Consider the following 21,500-nt stretch of genomic DNA (forward strand, 5'->3'; position numbering starts at 1 on the left):
TGAAGCAATTGCGGAACCTCCAGAGGCATGCAGAGGCCAATTCGAACTGTGTACCCCTTCACCATGCGCCTCCCAAATTGTTTAACAATGCAGAGGGCTCTGTACAGCTCCGCATTGACATGATTGGTTGATGGTAGGTGGGGGCGGTACATCCTGTATAAAAACAAACTCACTTCCTTGACAACAGCTCTGCACTGCTCCGCGAAGGGCAAGAAATACGAACGCCCTGACTTCTGCTGAGGCCATTCTTGCCCTGACTTCAGCTGAGACCATATCACCGTAAATGTGTCATGGCCAATGCTGACGACTGATTGACCATGTGCCCAGATGCACAATGCACTTCCCTCTCCAGAATGCGCACTCTCCTGACAATTTGTGCACATTAACCTGTTAGGGCTAGGGGGCAGTATTGACACAGCTGGATCAAAAATGTACCCGATTTAATCTGGTTACTACTCCTGCCCAGTAACTAGAATATGCATATAATTATTGGCTTTGGATAGAAAACACCCTAAAGTTTCTAAAACTGTTTGAATGGTGTCTGTGAGTATAACAGAACTCATATGGCAGGCCAAAACCTGAGAAGATTTCAAGCAGGAAGTGGCCTGTCTGAGAAGTAGTGTTTCATCTTGGCTCTTTTTATTGAAGACTCAGGATCTGTGCAATAACGTGACACTTCCTACGGCTTCCATAGGGTCTCAGAGCCCGGGAAAAAGCTGAACGATATCGAGGCAGGCTCTGGCTGAAACACTTTATCGCTTTTGGTAAGTGGCCACTCAGAGTACTATGGGCTTAGGCGCGTGCCCGCTTCGACCGAATGCTTTCTTTTCCTTTGTCTGTTTACCTAAACGCAGATTCCCGGTCGGAATATTATCGCTTTTTTATGAGAAAAATGGCATAAAAATTTATTATAAACAGAGGTTGACATGCTTCGAAGTACGTTAATGGAATATTTAGATTATTTTTGTCACGAATTGCGCCATGCTCGCCACCCTTATTTACCCTTTAGGATAGTGTCTAGAACGCACAAACAAAACGGCGCTGTTTGGATATAACGATGGATTATTTTGGACCAAACCAACATTTGTTATTGAAGTAGAAGTCCTGGGAGTGCATTCTGACGAAGACAACAAAGGTAATAACATTTTTCTTATAGTAAATCTGACTGATGAGTGCTAAACTTGCTGGGTGTCTAAATAGCTAGCCCTGTGATGCCGGGCTATCTACTGAGAATATTGCAAAATGTGCTTTCACCGAAAAGCTATTTTAAAATCGGACATATCGAGTGCATAGAGGAGTTCTGTATCTATAATTCTTAAAATAATTGTTATGCTTTTTGTGAACGTTTATCGTGAGTAATTTAGTAAATTCACCGGCAGTGTTCGGTGGGAATGCTAGTCACATGCTAGTCACATGCTAGTCACATGCTAATGTAAAAAGCTGGTTTTTGATATAAATATGAACTTGATTGAACAAAACATGCATGTATTGTATAACATAATGTCCTAGGATTGTCATCTGATGAAGATCATCAAAGGTTAGTGCTACATTTAGCTGTGGTTTGGGTTTATGTGACATTATATGCTAGCTTGAAAAATGGGTGTCTGATTATTTCTGGCTGGGTACTCTGCTGACATAATCTAATGTTTTGCTTTCGTTGTAAAGCCTTTTTGAAATCGGACAGTGTGGTTAGATTAACGAGAGTCTTATCTTTAAAATGGTGTAAAATAGTCATATTTTTGAAAAATTGAAGTAATAGCATATCTAAGGTATTTGAATAACGCGCCACAGGATTCAACTGGCTGTTGAGTAGGTGGGACGCAAGCACCTTTGGCAGCAATTACAGCCTCGAGTCTTCTTGAGTATGATGCTTGGCACACCTGTATTTGGGAAGTTTCTCTCATTCCTCTCTACAGTTCCTCTCAAGCTCTGTCAGGTTGGATGGGGAGCGTCGCTGCACAGCTATTTTCAGGTCTCTCCAGAAATGTTAGATTGGGTTCAAGTCTGGGCTCTGGCTGGGCCACTCCAGGACATTCAGAGACTTGTCCCGAAGCCACTCCTGCATTGTCTTGGCTGTGTGCTTAGGGTCATTGTCCTGTTGGAAGGTGAACCTTCGCCCCAGTGAGGTCCTAAGTGCTCTTGAGAAGGTTTCCATTAAAGGATCTCTCTGTACTTTGCTCCGTTCATCTTTCCCTCAATCCTGACTAGTCCCCCAGTCCCTGCCACTGAAAAACATCCCCACAGCATGATGCTGCCACCACCATGCTTCACCGTATGGATGGTGTCAGATTTCTTCCAGACGTGAAGCTTGGCATTCAGGCCAAAGAGTACAATCTTGGTTTCATCAGACCAGAGAATCTTGTTTAGGCACCTTTATGTGCCTTTTGGCAAACTCCAAGCGGGCTGTGCCTTTTACTGAGGAGTGGCTTCCGTCAGGCTACTATCATAAAGGCCTGATTGGTGAAGTGCTGCAGAGATGGGAGAACCTTCCAGAAGGCAATCCATCTCCACAGAGGAACTCTGGAGCTCTGTCAGAGTGACCATCGGGTTCTTGGTCACCTCCCTGACCAAAGCCCTTCTCCCCCGATTGCTCAGTTTGGCCAGTCGGCCAGATCTAGGAAGAGTCTTGGTGGTTCTAAACTCCTCCATTTAAGAATGATGGAGGCCACTGTGTTCTTGGGGACCTTCAATGTTGCAGAAATGTTTTGGTACCCTTCCCCAGCTCTATGGTCAATTCCTTCAACCTCATAGCTTAGTTTTTGCTTTGCCATGCACTGTCAACTGTGGGACCTTGTATAGACAGGTATGTGCCTTTTCAAATCATGTCCGATCAATTTAATTTACCACAGAATAAGGCTGCAACGTAACAAAATGTGAAAAAAGGGAAGGGGTCTGAATAGTTTCTGAATGCACTGTATATCACCAGTAGTACAATTAAGGTAAATTCCTATAATTTTTAATCTACAATGTTTGTTACGGTCATTTAATTTAATGCATTCAATATTATTCCAGTCTTCCTGTTCTCATTGTCGAAATGGACACATTGTTTGCAGAGTGTACAACCTATGCTACTCATGGTTTGTTTAATTCCATTTACGAGTTCTGTCAATTTAGTCATTGTATTTTGTTGGGGGCGCTCCAGTCAATTTTGAGTAAGGATGCACACGCATAGAAGTAGGCTTATAGGCTACCTGGCCTGCGCACAAATGTAGGCATATAAATATGCCCATTTGGGGATCTGATAGTATTTCTGATTGGCTTAACCACACCACTACTAATGAATGACCTGTGGAGCTTCTCAAAGTGATGTTGTTTTCTTCACCTCAAACAGCAAGCAAACAAAGTCTGTTTTTACATCCATTGATAATTACAATAGTTCCTCAATGCATTTGAAAAATCTTTCCAGCTCTCTCCCTTTCGATAACCACTCGGCGTGAAAGGGAAATATGTCATGCCCTGATCCAGTGGAAAAGTCATAAAAAAGGCTTCTTATCAGTGCTGGACTTAGGTTCCGGTACACATCTTAGTTGGTACGGTTTCTATTTAGGTGCAGGAGCTCCACAATAATTTTGAGCTAATATTCTATAAGAGGAACAGCTCTCAGCTCCAGTGAGCTCCAGTGAGCTCCAGCCCAAGTCAAGTCTTTGCCTACAGCTGTGTCTGTACCGAGCTCACTGGCGCAGGAAACTGAAGGCCCAGAATATTTTATACAATGTTGCAAGTTCACTAGAGCAAGCTTTGGGCCAGACCCAAGTTAATAGTTGATACCGTGTTCAAAGTTTGTTGCAGACAGGCCATGTGTAGCCAATGTGATTTAAAGGATATATATTTTTTTTTTATCTGGATATTTCTACCTGCAGGCTGCAATGTTTTTATTTGTGACTTTATATAGGCAATTTTTACATAGTTAGAAATGGCAATAGAAGTAACTTTTTTAGGTTTGTATCATTTTCATTTAGATAGAATTTTGAAAAACCACATGACAATGATTGAGATACGTTGAAGACGTTATTATAAATAGAATCGCATGAAAAATGTAGGCAGTCCAATGTCTACAGCGGGTGGACCCTAAAACACAGCGTGCTGAACGATCTGCAGACGAACGCTAGATCCACATTCGGTGCGATGTGTGTGAGCCCCAACTCCTGCAGTCTTCAGAAGAATACATTCCTAGAACTGCATCGAACAACTTGTTTTGATCCCCCCCCCCCCCAAAAAAAAAAGCAATTCTGCTGTACAAACACAAAATACATAAATGACTTGAAGGGATGTTAGGCCTGGGCTCATTCATTATTTTCCCCTCAGTGAGTGTAGGAGAGACACACAGAGACAGAGGCTTTATTGGGTATAAAGGAGAGCTTATCTTGTGGTAGCTGCAGCCTTGCCATCCCCCTGTGTGACGAACAGCCATAGACTCATCAATGTCAGATCTCATCTGCATCAACTGTGGATGCATCACCGGCCCTGCAGGCCCCGAGGTCACTGTCAGGCAAGCGTAAACTGAACACTTCCAAAATATACAGGGATATAAAACCACCAGAGATGAATAAATAACACTGTCTCTCTTCGTGGACATGGCTTGTGAGTGAAAGTCCACCTATGGAGGAGGCTTCAGGAAGTCAGTGAGCCAGGCTGAGGCTATGGACGAGTTTGGAAACCTGTCAGATAGAATGGGTCAGTGTCTCTGACAGGATCTTTATACAGAGGTGTGTGGACCCAAGTAGCCTGACATACAGGGTACCCACTGGACCTCCACGTGTTACAGCTGTCCCACAAACACTCAATGACGCACCCAGTACACACGGACTCTACCCAGAAGTGAGCTTGCCTCAATAACTGTCTAAAATATGACCTTACAACGCTAAATCAAAAAATTGCAACTTTGACAAGGCTTCAAGGAACACATTTTGTCTTGATTCCATTAGCTTCACACTCACCAAGGTCAAGCTGATGTCCAGATGTATAAGCCTAATGGTTAGTTCATGGCTACCATCACTGTGAGAAAAACAACCTCACTCATCTTTCTCATACACAGCCCGCTCTCGGTGGAAGTGAGATATACTCAACACAGACACTTTTACTGTTAATTAAGTAGATGACCCAGGAGACAACCATCTAGTCTCTACGCAATTAAAGATGACTGTAATGAGAGGAAGGATGACAGCAGCCAGAGGATGGGACAGGACATGGAGGAGGGGGAGGTAAGTGTAGGTGAGGGTGGGGGGTAAGTGTAGATGGGATATTTTACTCAACACTACAGTAATGCAGTTGTGCCCAATTCCGCTTCACTCTGTCTCAGTAGGAGATGACAGAAAACTAATGAAGGAAGTTGAAGCAGACGTCAGTAAAATCAAAGAAGTTTGACCTGTGGTATTTCAAATGTACACACCGCTGTAGGGCTAGCCCACATGAAGACTAAAGCACGCATATAGATGCATCTTTATTTATTTCACTGCAGTACTAATAAATCACACTGGCTGGGCTTGTCATGGCCAACTAGTATTTGTCAGGCCAAGACTTTCACAATCCGCCTGCATACGGTCTTAGGACAGTCTGACAGAGAATCCATGTGTAGGCCTAAACTTTTTAAAAGGCAATCGCTCAACTATTAACAACCATTTACAGCATGATTAAGCAAGTGATTGCAGTGTTCCACTTGTGTGAGTCTATTTGAGACTAAATGGTGAGGACCACTGAGGTCTCAAATGTATGCCCTCACACACTGCCGCTTTGTTTGAATAACGATGTCACATGAGGGTTTCCATTAGGAAATGGTTGTGCCGGACATTTGACCGGCAACATATGCATTGGGTGCGTAACCTGATTAGGACATCCACACACCGTGCTCAGAGTGACAGAAATCACATTCAGAAGAACATGCATGTCGAGGATGCAACGATATGTGGTCCTTCTTACAGACTTCTGATGTGCACTTTGAACATGTTAGAATAACTATAAGAAGGGCTTACCAAGGAAAACTTCCAAAAGGAATAATTTGAGGTAAAATTAAGTTAGGGCACTCAACAACAAAAAAAGGTAGAGATTGATTTCTTATTGGTCACTTTAATCCAGCCTGTCCAGTTTATGATGGCTTACCGAAAATACATAGAAGTATGGATGAACCTCCTTTACATCCCATAGTGTCATGTAACAGTAGCCCTGTTGAACACCTATCTCAGTATGATGATTTATTCATCTCAACATGTGCCAGCACTGCCAGCCTTTTTAGGAGATACCATGATGTGCTTAAGATCATCAATAACTATAAATGCGACAGCATCTTGGTTACACTTGATGTTCAGTCTCTCTACACTAATAGCCCGCATGACGCAAGCCTACGAGCACTCTCACGCTATCTCAACACTAGACCTGAGGGTCTCTTACCTCCGTCTAAAAGTACAGCAATGGGAGCTGACTTTGCTCCTAACTCTGCAAATGTATTTATGGGACACTGGGAGGAGACCTTCATTTATGATGTCCAGAAAAACCCATATTTCCAGAATATCACCCTTTGGAAAAGATACATAGACGACATCCTACTGGTATGGAACGGTACTGAAGGTCGCATCTCAGAGTACATATCTTATAATTTATCTGACACCAATCTCAAATTCACCACAGAGAGAAGAAGAGAAGAAAACAGACGGAGTCTACTATCTTCTGCAAGCCGCAGAGTAGGAATAAACATTTACACACAGACAGTAACCACCCCGTACACCATAAGCGGAACATACCGGTGGCTCAATGCCTAAGACTCCGAAGTAACTGTAGCACAGCCATAAATTTTGATCGCAAAGCTAAATGGTATGCACACTAGGTTCCTGCAACGTGGGTATGATAAGGGAGTTATTGAACAGGCCTATACCCGTGCTAGAGAGACTGAACGTCAAAGCCTACTCGCTGGCACTAATAGTGGCGATTCTCTGATCCACCTCTACGCAGATGACACCATTCTGTATACTTCTGGCCCTTCTTTGGACACTGTGTTAACTAACCTCCAGACGAGCTTCAATGCAATAGAACTCTCCTTCCGTGGCCTCCAACTGCCCTTAAATGCAAGTAAAACTAAATGCATGCTCTTCAACCGATCGCACCCCGCACCTGCTCGCACGCCAAGCATCACTACTCTGGATGGCTCTGACTTAGAATATGTGGACAATTACAAATACCTGGGTGTCTGGTTAGACTGTAAACTCTCCTTCCAGACTCATATTAAGCATCTCCAATCAAAAATTACATCTAGAATTCGCAACAAAGCATCCTTCACTCATGCTGCCAAACATACCCTCGTAAAACTGACTGTCCTACCGATCCTTGACTTCGGCGATGTCATTTACAAAATAGCCTCCAACACTCTACTCAGCAAATTGGATGCAGTCTATCACAGTGCCATCCATTTCGTCACCAAAGCCCCATATACTACCCACCACTGCGACCTGTATGCTCTCGTTGGCTGTTCACTCCTCTGAATGAGAATAGTGAAGCAGTAAAAGGAGATAGAAACGGTTTCTGTTCATTATTATTTTCTTGTTTTTATTTTACCTTTATTTAACTAGACAAGTCAGTTAAGAACAAATTCTTATTTACAATGATGGCCTACACCGGCCAAACCCGGACGACGCTGGACCAATTGTACGCTGCCCTATGGGACTCCCAATCACCGCCGGTTGTGATACTGCCTGGAATCAAACCAGGGTGTCTGTAGTGACATCTCTAGCACTGGAGATGCAGTACCTTAGACCGCTACGCCACTCGGGAGCTCTTGCGCTGTCTGACAGATTTTTCACTCAAAGGCTCTGTATCTGTATGTGTATGATAAGATACATAACGAATACACGAGCCAATTTAATTCCACAAAATTATGCAAATGAACCTATTGACCGATAAGCATGACCAGTCAAATGTATTTCCATCAATTAATAGGCTAAAAAGCATTATTTCGCTATTTTTTTCTGTGTCACATTTAGATTGGACCAACTTTAAACAGAGATCAAGAGTAAGATTACTAATGGCACTTCATCCTCCAAAAGGAGCTGGACCAATTAAAGAAGTCTCGAGGTTTTGCTCGCCTGAGGTAGAGTACCTTATGATAAGCTGTAGACCACACTATCTACCAAGTGAGTTCACATCTATATTATTCGTAGCCGTCTATTTACCACCACAGACCAAATTTTAACCAACATGTCACATTTGCAACCAAAGGAAAAAATTGAATAAATAAAAAAACACTCTAGACCACCTTTACTCCACACACAGAAATGCATACAAAGCTCTCTCCCGCCCTCCATTTGGCAAATCTGACCATAATTCTATCCTCCTGATTCCTGCTTACAAGCAAAAACTAAAGCAGGAAGTACCAGTGACTCACTCAATACGGAAGTGGTCAGATGACACAGATGCTACAAGACTGTTTTGCTAGCACAGACTGGAATATCTTCCGGGATTCATCCAATGGCATTAAGGAGTATACCACCTCAGTCATCGGCTTCATCAATAAGTGCATCGACGACGTCGTCCCCACAGTGACAGTGCGTACATATCCCAACCAGAAGCCATGGATTACAAGCAACATCCACATCGAGCTAAAGGCTAGAGCTGCCACTTTCAAGGAGCGGAACACTAATCACTTATAAGATATCCCGCTATGCCCTCAGACAAACCATCAAACGAACCAATACAGGGTTATTGTCAATACAGGATTAAGATTGAATCCTACTACACCGGCTCTTGACGCTCATCGAATGTGGCAGGGCTTGAAAACTATTACGGACTACAAAGGGAAACCCAAACGTGAGCTGCCCAGTGACGCGAGCCTACCAGACGAGCTAAATGCCTTTTATGCTTGCTTCGAGGCAAGCAACACTGAAGCATGCACGAGAGCACCAGCTGTTCTGGATGACTGTGTGATAACGCTCTCGGTAACGCTCTTGTCATACTTCAGTAAAAGTTAAGATACCATATAGAAAATTACTCCAGTAAAAGTGAAAGCCACCTAGTAAAATACTACTTGTGTAAAAGTGTAAAAGTATTTGGTTTTAAATATGAGTATCAAAAGTAAAACAAAGTATAAATAACTTCAAATTTCTTATATTAAGCAAACCAGATGGCACAATGTTTTTAAAGCAAGACCTTTAAAACAGGTCAACATTTACAAAGCCGCAGGTCCAGATGGATTACCAGGACGTATACTCAAAGCATGCGCTGACCAACTGGCAAGTGTCTTCACTGACATTTTCAACCTCTCCCTGACTGAGTCTGTAATACCTACATGCTTCAAGCAGACCACCATAGTCCCTGTGCCCAAGGAAGAGAAGGTAACCTGCCTAAATGATTACCGCCCCGTAGCACTTACCTCAGTGGCCATGAAGTGCTTTGAAAGGCTGGTCATGGCTCACATCAACAGCATCCTCCCGGATATCCTAGGCCCACTGCAACTGGATCCTGAACTTCCTGACGGGCCGCCCCCAGGTGGTAAGGGTAGGCAACAACATGTCTGCCACGCTGATCCTCAACACTGGGGCCCCTCAGGAGTGTGTACTTAATCCCCTCCTGTACTCCCTGTTCACGCACGTCTGCGTGGCCAAACGACTCCAACAGTATCATTAAGTTTGCTGACAACACAGCAGTGGTAGCCCTGATCAGTGACAACAATGAGACGGCCTATAGGGAGGAGGTCAGAGAACTGGCAGTGTGGTGCCAGGACAACAACCTCTCCCTCAATGTGAGCAAGACAAAAGGAGCTGATTGTGGACTACAGGAAAAGGCGAGCCAAACAGGCCCCTATTAACATCAGCTGTAGTGGAGCGGGTCAAGAGTTAGTTCGTTGGTGATGTGGACGTCAAGGAACTTATCATGGTCCAAACACACCAAGACAGTCGTGAAGAGGGCACAACAAAACCTTTTCCCCCTCAGGAGACTGAAAAGATTTGGCATGGGTCCCCAGATCCTCAAAAAGTTCTACAGCTGCACCATTGAGAGCATCCTGCCCAGTTCAATCACTGCCTGGTATGGCAACTGCTCGGCATCTGACCGTAAGGCGCTACAGAGGGTAGAGCGTACGGCCCAGTACATCACTGGGGCCAAGCTTCCTGCCATCCAGGACCTATATAATAGGCGGAGTCAGAGGAAAGCCCATAAAACATTGTCAGAGACTCCATAAAAAATTGTCAGAGACTCCAGTCACCCAAATAATAGACTGTTTTCACTGCTACTGCACAGCAAACGGTACCGGAACACCAAGTCTAGGTCCTAAAGGCTCCTTTACAGCTTCTACCCCCAAGCCATAAGACTGCTGAACAATTCATCGGTACCGGTACTCCTTTTATATAGCCTCGTTACTGTTACGTTATTGTGTAACTTTTTATTTATTTTTTATAAACTTTTTTTAACTTTAGTTTATTTGGTAAATATTTTCTTAACTCTTCTTGAACTGCACTGTTGGTTAAGGGTTTGTAAGTAAGCATTTCACGGTAAGGTCTACACTTGTATTCAGCGCATATGACAAATAAAGTTTGATTTTATAGATATGAGTCAGTAACTTCAGTAATATCACCAAGCCACTACTGAAACAGAAAGAGACTGAAGCAATGAGGAGAGGAAATGAGGATGATCAACTCTATACTGTACAGATAAGACTGGAATACTCCATTTATCCTAGCTTCAAAACCCCTCTGATGTTCAGAGTTTCAAGCCTTTGAAGTCTATCAGAGAATGTTGTGGCATACAACAATCACTGAACATCAGCGTAAACAAATACTGAACTTGGGTGTGACCTGTAAAGGTCATTCTTAGTTCAACAGCGCAATCGAGGGGCTGATCTAAAGCTCTGCCTTTACACTGGATCTCAAAATTCACTTCCCTCTGTAGAGAGGAGAGGATACCAAGGATAAGACATGAGCTAAACTCTTAGCCAACATTTAAAACTATTCCCTACTTTATCATTCACAACTTCCCAGAAATATGGGTTTAGCTTAACCAGACCTCCCGAAAAACTGTTGCGGATACATTTGTGCCAGCAGCCTCTATTTGGGTAGCCAAAGTAAATTGTGAACAATTGTCAGTTGTCAAAGTAAACAATGATGAGCATAGCATTCATTTGCTACACTGAACCATGATGACTTCATATGGGGTCCTGGGGTGCAGTTGTCTTCCAGTTGGTTTGCCTAATTAAAATCTCTGGCTCCTCAAAAGAAACCATTATACACCTAGGTAAAAATAACGAGCAACACTGCAAAGAGAAGATTTATGACAGGCAAGGGACATATCTGGGAGGAAATTCGAAACGATAATTTGCCTGTGGTTTAATAGGACCTCGGCTAACTTTTAGTAGGGGATGTGGGGGATGGGGAGAAGGGGGTGCCATAATCGCACAGAGAACAAGGTCTCATTAAATTATGACGATGGACCTTATGAAGAATAAATTAAATAATACATCAACTAAGGGGCCTTTTCATGAATATGCTCCATGTCACGGTGTAATTGAAAAAGACAAGCTCTATATGAGGAAACGGACTGTCCCTTTTTATTTCCTGGCTTTGGAGAAGGGCGCAAACGGTTGGGTCATTCTTTCAATAGGAGGCTGGGTCTGGTCAGCCTAACCAGCAGGCCCCGACAAATACACCAACACACAGACATACAAGCAATCAGCCCAAGGTCACAGGGTCTGAATGTAAAAGTCTCTTGAAACCTGTCCCTTTTTAAATGGGAGCCTGTGTTCCGTTTAAGCGGCAGATTAATTTCATGAGAATCACGTTTGTTAGCTTTCAGCCACCCACCGAGCAAGACCCGTACATCATTCTGCAATGTCCTTGTACCAGATAACCAGCTTTTCAAAACAGAAAACAATATTGTACTCAGCATGTAGATTTTCTCCTTAAACACGAGGCACGGACTTTAACAACGTGTTAGACAGGCCAAATACGTCTATTTTATCTTACTCCCCTGAGAAAAGGAAAGAATAAACAATTGACACAGACAATTCCATTAAAAGTAATAGAAAGCAATTGGCTACACTACTCTCTTGTTTTGTTTTCTCAAAACCAATGAGTGAAATAACTTCTCAAATGATGATCGTCTGCAAAGTCTATAAGCAAAAAGACGGAGGAAAAACTGAGTTAAATGGACAGGCTGAAAGCAATAATTAAACCACGTACTACCTTGGTTACAAATCACAGGCACACAAGCCACAGAGTTCTGTAGTGACAGCTTCCAAAAAGATCCTTAAGCACATTTGATGGCGTTAGCAGTTTGTCTCGTGTGGCTAACTGCCACTCTTTATGGTAATGTGACAGCAGCACCAGCACAACACACACAAAGGGTTAACAACTGCTCAATCTGCTGGAGTGGAAGCAATATGCTGTAGTTAGCAAACACAGATGGGACAAACTCTTCCTAAACAGGGTAAGTAGGTAAGCCACAGTCCCGTGTGGCTCAGTTGGTAGAGCATGGTGTTTGCAACGCCAGGGTTGTGGGTTCGATTCCCACGGGGGACAGTAAAAAAAAAATGTATGAAATGTATGCATTCACTACTGTAAGTCGCTCTGGATAAGAGTGTCTGCTAAATGACTAAAATGTAAAATGTAAATATAGGTTCTAGTCTTTCAAAAGTCTCTGACTGAATGATCAGTTGGATCCTCAGCCTACATTATTGTTCTCTGACTCAGAGATCCTGCATGACCTCTTAAGTCCCCCTTGCCAACAGTCCCTCCAGTCCTCTCCCAGTACAGCTGTGTTCCTCTGCAGTGTCCTGCTCTGATTGGGTTCTGCCTCGTGGTGGTGTGGAGTGGACTCCCCTTGTGTGGTTCCCAACTCAAACACTTCCCCCTGCTGAGGTAATCTCTATTAAACCATCTGCACTGTCATCTCCCTGCAGCTCTGGGATGGCTGCACCACAACAGAGCTGCAGCTACACTACAGCACCCTCGCTCCCTCTCCTCCAAAGTGAAATATACAAACATCTGAAGAAAGCATCACTCGCTTTTCAACATGCAGACAGAGGCATGAAAAGAAACCCTGGGGTAAAATACTGTATCTGTGCGTATTATCTGGGCTTATCTGCGTCTGTTCTCTCTGTGGGTCCCCGAGTGTGTGAGTGAGTCTGACTCGTTCAATGGAGTGGATCTAAACAGATGGTTGACACAAAGGTGGCCTCGTTTCATGGTGGGTGGCGCCCGCTGAGAGAATATTTCAATTCACTGGGCATCCACTCACTTTGAGTGGTCTAATGGACACAGCCTTTAATACGCACATATGCATAAAGACAAACAGGGAAAGAATGCAGTGTCAGCAAAACCTAATTTTGAGCTGATATACAGTATTGATTTCCATCACTTTCTCAACCACAAGAAAAACATTCTCAATATAAAATCAGCCATTTAAATCACAGTTGGGTTATCCAACAGTATATGTACGCATTATGGAACCAGTGGACAGCTAGGGCCTTTTTTATGCAGTAAAGTCCCAATGGTGTTGCTAATTGCAATTGAAAATCAAAAGGTAAACCTCGCCAGGGAGCAACAACGGACAAAGAGATTTAATTGAGGTCTCAGGAAATCTCTCTGCTGGGGTTAAGCCAGTCCCCAGAAAGACCCCATTGTTGCACTTTCACGACGAAACATAATCCTTACAATTAAAACTGCAGTCCAATGTAAAGGGCAGGTCAACGGCTAGGATTGGTCAAGCACACAATGACCTACAACCTTACGCTTGGATATGCATGACTGAGGAAAAGCCCAATCGAAGTGAGTGGGTAGGATGTAAGATTTCTCTTAGTGTCTAAAGATAATGTATATTGGTTTTAAGGGAGAGTGAAAACAGCCTGGGTTCTGGACACGAGAATCAGTCAGCAGCAGATCAAATCTCACCCAACTCATCTTCGTAGCCCTTTACACTCGTACCGTGTACAGGTTGAAAATAGCAGATTTGGGCACGGATAAATGCCTAAATTGGAATGCTGTGGCTGAAGAGTAACATGATGTCAGAGTTCTGCGCTTCACGTCACTGTAAGGGTTTGACTGACCGCTGTTCTGAACGAGTGTGACAAGTAGTTGCGGCTACTTACACAAACACCCATTAAAATTAAGAGGACTATGTATTTTGGAAGATGACGTTTGTTATGTATTATGTCATACAAGTGAGTACAAAATGTACACTTCACATATCTATATGATCAAACTCATGCATATGCAATATCAACGTTTATGATCACTATGTTTGATGTACAGTTACAAGATGACATGGCATCATAAACTGGGGTGTCTAAACAGAATGAGCCTATTTTTGTCTTTTGTGGAGAAAATTTGCCACGGCACATGCACTCATTCTAACGCGCACCAAAATTATGACCCATTTCCCTGAACTGCATTGTGAAAGCCTAACACTGTAAAATCGTACTTTAGAATTTTGTTTGTCATGTTGGCAATATAACAAGCTTTCAAATGATGCCCACCTGATCCAGACTGTGATTTATAAATGGACAGTTTCTGGATTGTGAAAACAACAGTAATTGTGTGATGGCTGGGATGCAGGATACGACACAGACAAGAGGGCAAAAAAAAGCACCTTGTAGTTGAAGACTTTTCTCTGAGTAATAAAAGTGCATTAAAATTACTTAAGACACGTGCACACTTTGGAGAGGTCTGTGGCCTCTTGGATAGACCAATTAGTCCTCTCACTCAAACACTTGGAATTATTTGTCTTATGTTGCACCTACCCCACATTTTCCAGGAATATTCTTATGTTACTGAATATATCCAGAGTAATTCCAGATTTTGTTATGAACAAATGCAACAGAAGTACAATAAATGTAAAATGAACATAAAATGCAGTGTAATTTTTGGATTCGGTCTTGTGTCAGGTGATCTGTTGTGTCCTCACCTTTGGTCCAATAATTATCCAATAATCTCAAAACTGTTCCCTTTCAATTGCTACCATGATTATGCATATCTTTTTCATATTTCTTCTGTCAGAAACATTTCAATTTAGCCCTATCCATATAGGCAAATTCCTACAAGTGTAAAAGGGGAGTATAAGTATAAGTGTAAAAGAGGTATTGCAGATCGTGATGGAGAAAATGGCTGCTATGCTCCACAGCATGATTCATACTGTTTTGTGTGGACACCATTGATCTAATCAAAGGTCAGAGCGACCCAAACAGGCCACCCACCGTGCAGCTTGTATGCTGTTATTAGTCCGTCTTGCTATGACAAAAGCCTGTGTTTACAATCAATGTCGTCTGAGCTCCGTCTGAAATGGGACTAAAGAATGTGAAAGGAACTGACATACAGTACAGCCCAGCACAAGCTGTGTGAAAAGCTTGACGTCCATTGAAGGTTTCCAGAATGACAAAACCTTTGATCACCTGGAATACCTTTTTCATTTCAGTCACAAAGTCACTGAATGAACTGATATGACTTTTAGTTTCAAAAGAACTCGCAGAGCTGGCCATTGACGATAAGTCAACCTGACAAATAGTCCAGACACCTCAGGGTAAGGTGTGAGGCTAACCTCCAGAATTGTGACTTCCATTCCGTGCAATCCAGTGAATATTGTTATTGAGTTTCACTCATATCCTCTGCATGCATGAGGTGCAAAGTTCATACTATGTGTAGGCACTACCTCTCAATCCTAGAGAGTGGTTTGACAGGCTTAGTGATGGGGGGGGGGGATCGATATAGTTACATATCGGAAGATTATTTTTGGACAATATTATATTGATACTTTGACTTCAAGTATCGATGTGTAAAAAAAATGTATTTAATACATACATACATACATACATACATACATACATACATACATACATACATACACACACAGTTGAAGTCAGAAGTTCACAGTCAGAAGTTGGAGTCATTAAAACTCGTTTTTCAACCACTCCACAAATGTCTTATTAACAAACTATAGTTTTGGCAAGTCGGTTAGGACATCTACTTTGTGCATGACACAAAGTCATTTTTCCAACAATTGTTTACAGACAGATTATTTCACTTATAATTCACTGTATCACAATTCCAGTGGGTCAGAAGTTTACATACACTACGTTGACTGTGCCTTTAAACAGCTTGGAAAATTCCAGAAAATTATGTCATGACTAGAAGCTTCTGATAGGCTAATTGACATAATTTGAGTCAATCGGAGGTGTACCTGTGGATGCATTTCAAGACCTACCTTCAAACTCAGTGCCTCTTTGCTTGACATCATGGGAAAATCTAAAGAAATCAGCCAAGACCTAAAAATAAATTGTTGACCTCCACAAGTCTGGTTCATCCTTGGGAGCAATTTCCAAACGCCTGAAGGTACCACGTTCATCTGTACAAACAACAGTACGCAAGTATAAACACCATGTGACCACGGAGCCGTCATAACGCTCAGGAAGGAGACTTGTTCTGTCTCCTAGAGATGAACGTACTTTGGTGCGAAAAGTGCAAATCAATCCCAGAACAACAGCGAAGGATCTTGTGAAGATGCTAGAGGAAACCGGTACAAAAGTATCTACCGTAATTTCCGGACTATGAAGCGCACCTGAATATAAGCCGCACCCACTGAATTAAAAATATATATATATTTTGAACAAAAATAAGCCGCACATGTCTATAAGCCGCAGGTGCCTACCGGTACATTGAAACAAATGAACTTTACACAGGCTTTAACGAAACACGGCTTGTAACAAAAATAATAGGCTTTAACCTGTTAGGGCTAGGGGGCAGTATTGACACGGCTGGATAAAAAACGTACCCGATTTAATCTGGTTACCACTCCTGCCCAGTAACTAGAATATGCATATAATTAGTGGCTTTGGATAGAAAATACCCTAAAGTTTCTAAAACTGTTTGAATGGTGTCTGAGTATAACAGAACTCATATGGCAGGCCAAAACCTGAGAAGATTTCAAGCAGGAAGTGGCCTGTCTGAGAAGTAGTGTTTCATCTTGGCTCTTTTTATTGAAGACTCAGGATCTGTGCAATAACGTGACACTTCCTACGGCTTCCATAGGGTCTCAGAGCCCGGGAAAAAGCTGAACGATATCGAGGCAGCCTCTGGCTGAAACACTTCATCGCTTTTGGCAAGTGGCCACTCAGAGTACTATGGGCTTAGGCGCGTGCCCGCTTCGACCGAATGCTTTCTTTTCCTTTGTCTGTTTACCTAAAAGCAGATTCCCGGTCGGAATATTATCGCTTTTTTATGAGAAAAATGGCATAAAAATGTATTTTAAACAGCGGTTGACATGCTTCGAAGTACGGTAATGGAATATTTAGAATTTTTTTGTCACGAATTGCGCCATGCTCGCCACCCTTATTTACCCTTTAGGATAGTGTCTAGAACGCACGAACAAAACGCCGCTATTTGGATATAACGATGGATTATTTTGGACCAAACCAAGATTTGTTATTGAAGTAGAAGTCCTGGGAGTGCATTCTGACGAAGACAACAAAGGTAATAACATTTTTCTTATAGTAAATCTGACTTTGATGAGTGCTAAACTTGCTGGGTGTCTAAATAGCTGAGAATATTGTAAAATGTGCTTTCACCGAAAAGCTGTTTTAAAATCGGACATATCGAGTGCATAGAGGAGTTATGTATCTATAATTCTTAAAATAATTGTTATGCTTTTTGTGAACGTTTATCGTGAGTAATTTAGTAAATTCACCGGCAGTGTTCGGTGGGAATGCTAGTCACATGCTAATGTAAAAAGCTGGTTTCTGATATAAATATTAACTTGATTGAACAAAACATGCATGTATTGTATAACATAATGTCCTAGGGTTGTCATCTGATGAAGATCATCAAAGGTTAGTGTTACATTTAGCTGTGGTTTGGGTTTATGTGACATTATATGCTAGCTTGAAAAATGGGTGTCTGATTATTTCTGGCTGGGTACTCTGCTGACATAATCTAATGTTTTGCTTTTGTTGTGAAGCCTTTTTGAAATCGGACAGTGTGGTTAGATTAACGAGAGTCTTATCTTTAAAATGGTGTAAAATAGTCATATTTTTGAAAAATTGAAGTAATAGCATATCTAAGGTATTTGAATAACGCGCCACAGGATTCAACTGGCTGTTGAGTAGCCCATAGAGGTTAACGAAACACGGCTTGTAACAAAAAATAAAAAATTAGTACTAAGCTTTAGTTGTCTTTTTGCACTGAGTCAATTCCTCACGCTGCTGTTTCCAACGTCTTATCATCGACTCATTAAGACCAAGCTCCTGTGCAGCAGCTCTATTTCCTTTTCCAACAGCCAGATCAATCGCCTTCAACTTGAAAGCTGCATCATATGCATTTCTCCGTGTCTTTGCCATGATGAGGGTGACAAAATGACTACCATAATCAGAATGATGGGAAGTTTGAGAGCGCTCGATTTAATCTAAACAGTAAACAAAAAAGTTGAAAGCGGGAAAAATCCATATATTAGCCGCGTCATTGTTTAAGCCGCGAGGTTCAAAGCGTGGGAAAAAAGTTGCGGCTTATAGTCCGGAATTTACGGTATATCCACAGTAAAACGAGTCCTATATCGACATAACCTGAAAGGCCACTCAGGAAGGAAGAAGACACTGCTCCAAAACCGCCATAAAAAATAAACAGACCACGGTTTGCAACTGCACATGGGGACAAAGATCGTACTTTTTGGAGAAATGTCCTCTGGTCTGATGAAACAAAAATGGAACTGTTTGGCCATAATGACCAGCATTATGTTTGGAGGAAAAAGAGGGAGGCTTGCAACCCGAAGAGCACCATCCCAACCGTGAACACGGGGGTGGCAGCGTCATGTGGGGGTGCTTTGCTGCAGGAGGGACTGGTGCACTTCACAAAATAGATGGCATCATGAGGTAGGAAAATTAGGTGGATATATTAAAGCAACATCTCAAGACATTAGTCAGGAAGTTAAAGCTTGGTCGCAAATGGGTCTTCCAAATGGATAATGACCCCAAGCATACTTCCAAAGTTGTCGCAAAATGGCTTAAGGACAACAAAGTCAAGGTATTGGAGTGGCCATCACAAAGCCCTGACCTCAATCTTATAGAAGATTTGTGGGCCGAACTGAAAAGGCATGTGCGAGCAAGGAAACCCACAAACCTGACTCAGTCACACCAGCTCTGTCAGGAGGAATGGGTCAAAATTCACCCAACTTATTGTGGGAAACTTGTGGAAGGCTACCCGAAACGTTTGACCCAAGTTTAAATTGTTTAAGGCAATGCTACCAAATACTAATTGAGTGTATGCAAACTTCTGACCCACTGGGAATGTGATGAAAGAAATACAAGCTGAAATAAATCACTCTCTCTACTATTATTCTGACATTTCACATTCTTAAAATAAAGTGGTGATCCTAACTGACCTAAAACAGGGAATTTTTACTAGGATTAAATGTCAGGAATTGTGAAAAACTGAGATTAAATGTATTTGGCTAAGGTGTATGTAAAATTCCGACTTCAACTGTGTGTGTGATTTTTATATATATATATATATATATATATATATATATAACACACACACACACACTTTTTGTTGTTGCTTGGTAGCATTAGCTAGAGCAAGTCGGCTGTACCGAGCAAAAACTCCGTTATTTTTCATCCTACAGCTTGTTCTTCATCTTTTTAAAATAGTGAGCCAACTTGTTTTCAGCACTTATTTCCATGACTAATCAAAACTCATTTTCTCATGCTCTCGTCTCTGCAGCATTATCGAATTGAAATACATATAGAATCACAATACATATCATATTGGCACCTAAGTATCGTGATAACACCTTGAGGTCCCTGGAAATTCCCAGCCCTAGACAGGCTGTGAAGACGGTAACTTCTTCACAATTGTTCAGATAAGCTGAAGAAATCTATTGACAGCGGTTATCAAAATAGTCCCTCCTATATAATAGACGATCCTTGATTTGGTCAGTGTTTTTCTCACCTCTCTCCCCTTCTCTGTGCTGATCCCCAGAGCCTTGTGGGTCTGCTAGTAGAGCAGAACTACTTTTCTGAACTGGGACAGCTGTTGTCACATACTAAAAATAACCCACAATCTGTTGTCAAAGCACAACAAACACTGCTGCAACCACCGTGGGGCAACTGTCTGAGGAAAAATGACAAATTAAATGAGAGATCTACAAGCATAATGTGAGGTACACTATATACACACAGACACAAACAAAAGTATGTGGACACCCCTTCAAATTTTGTTCGATTCGGCTATTTCAACCACACCTGTTGCTGACAGGTGTATAAAATCGAGCACACAGCCATGCAACATCCATGGACAAACATTGGCAGTAAAATGGCCCGTACTCAAGAGTTAAGTGACTTTCAACGTGGCACCGTCATAGGATGCCACTTTTCCAACAAATCAGTACGTCAAAATTCTGCCCTGTTAGTGCTGCCCTGGTCAACTGTAAGTGCTATTATTGTGGAGTGGAAACGTCTAGGAGCAACAATGACTCAGCCGCAAAGTGGTAGGCCACACAAGCTCACAGAACGGGACCGCCGAGTGCAGAAGTGTGCAGACCATGATTTTGGAATGAGATGTTCGACGAGCAGGTGTCCACAGTTTTGGTCATGTACGGGAAATGGGGATACCTAGTCAGTTGTACAACTGAATGCCTTCAACTGAAATGTGTTTTGTATCTTGTTCTGATAAAGGGACTGGGACATTCAAATCGACCAATGAGATCTAGAATAAGACTAGCTTGTGGCTCAGTTGATGACGATTAGAACGGTCTGGCCGGGCAGACCACTGATATGTGGGTGGCATCTATAAAAAACTGGTCTGATGAGGAGGCCGGTGGCCCGAAACATGCAACGCCCAGGGTTGTGACTTTCAGACCAACACAGTACAGGGCAGGTGAAAAAAAGCTCGTAAGCCTGTCTGTATGGACAACAGTCCATTCTTGAGGGTGCAGAGGGTAGAAGGCCCCCTGGAGGAACCACTCCATCAACCCTACTTCTGTCTGTTTGTGACATTAGCCTGAGTTCTCTATATCATGCTCTCTCCTTCTCTTTCACTCTCTCTCAAACAGCCACCCACACGGGGATTACAGCTGTGCGCCGTTATGCTGTAATCGGGCTGCCCTTTAATCTTTCCTTGCTTCCTTTTCTAAACCCTAATAACGCTGTGGCTGGACTAATGTGTCCGACATCAATCCCACTCCCCCTGTGGCAGCCAGTGGTGCCCTACACAGTACGGCAGCCCAGGCAGACCAAAATGCGCACCCAACTGAGGAAGTTCAGGTTGCATTAGTGCTTAGCACAAAACCACAACATACACAGTACACACACTATTGATTATTTAAGATTAATACGTATGGTACACAGAGCAGTTACCACAGTAAAATCCCTTAACCTGTTATGGCTAGGGGGCAGTATTTTCACGGCTGGATAAAAAAACGTACCCGATTTAATCTGGTTACTACTCCTGCCCAGTAACTAGAATATGCATATAATTATTGGCTTTGGATAGAGAACACTCCAAAGTTTCTAAAACTGTTTGAATGGTGTCTGTGAGTATAACAGAACT

At 42.4% G+C, this 21,500-nt stretch overlaps 1 protein-coding gene and 1 non-coding gene across 3 annotated transcripts in view; one reads left to right on the plus strand and one right to left on the minus strand.

The window, feature by feature from the left end:
- LOC106606959 (putative sodium-coupled neutral amino acid transporter 12) overlaps positions 1-21,500 on the minus strand; it is an 87,789-nt gene that overhangs the window by 35,520 nt on the left and 30,769 nt on the right. The window lies entirely within an intron of this gene.
- trnaa-ugc (transfer RNA alanine (anticodon UGC)) lies at positions 12,418-12,491 on the plus strand. Its single transcript has one exon. It is a non-coding gene; the product is annotated as a tRNA-Ala (tRNA).

The sequence above is a fragment of the Salmo salar genome, chromosome 06 (genome assembly GCF_965601325.2).
Source record: "Salmo salar chromosome 06, fSalSal1, whole genome shotgun sequence".
NCBI classification, from domain to species: Eukaryota; Metazoa; Chordata; class Actinopteri; order Salmoniformes; family Salmonidae; genus Salmo; species Salmo salar.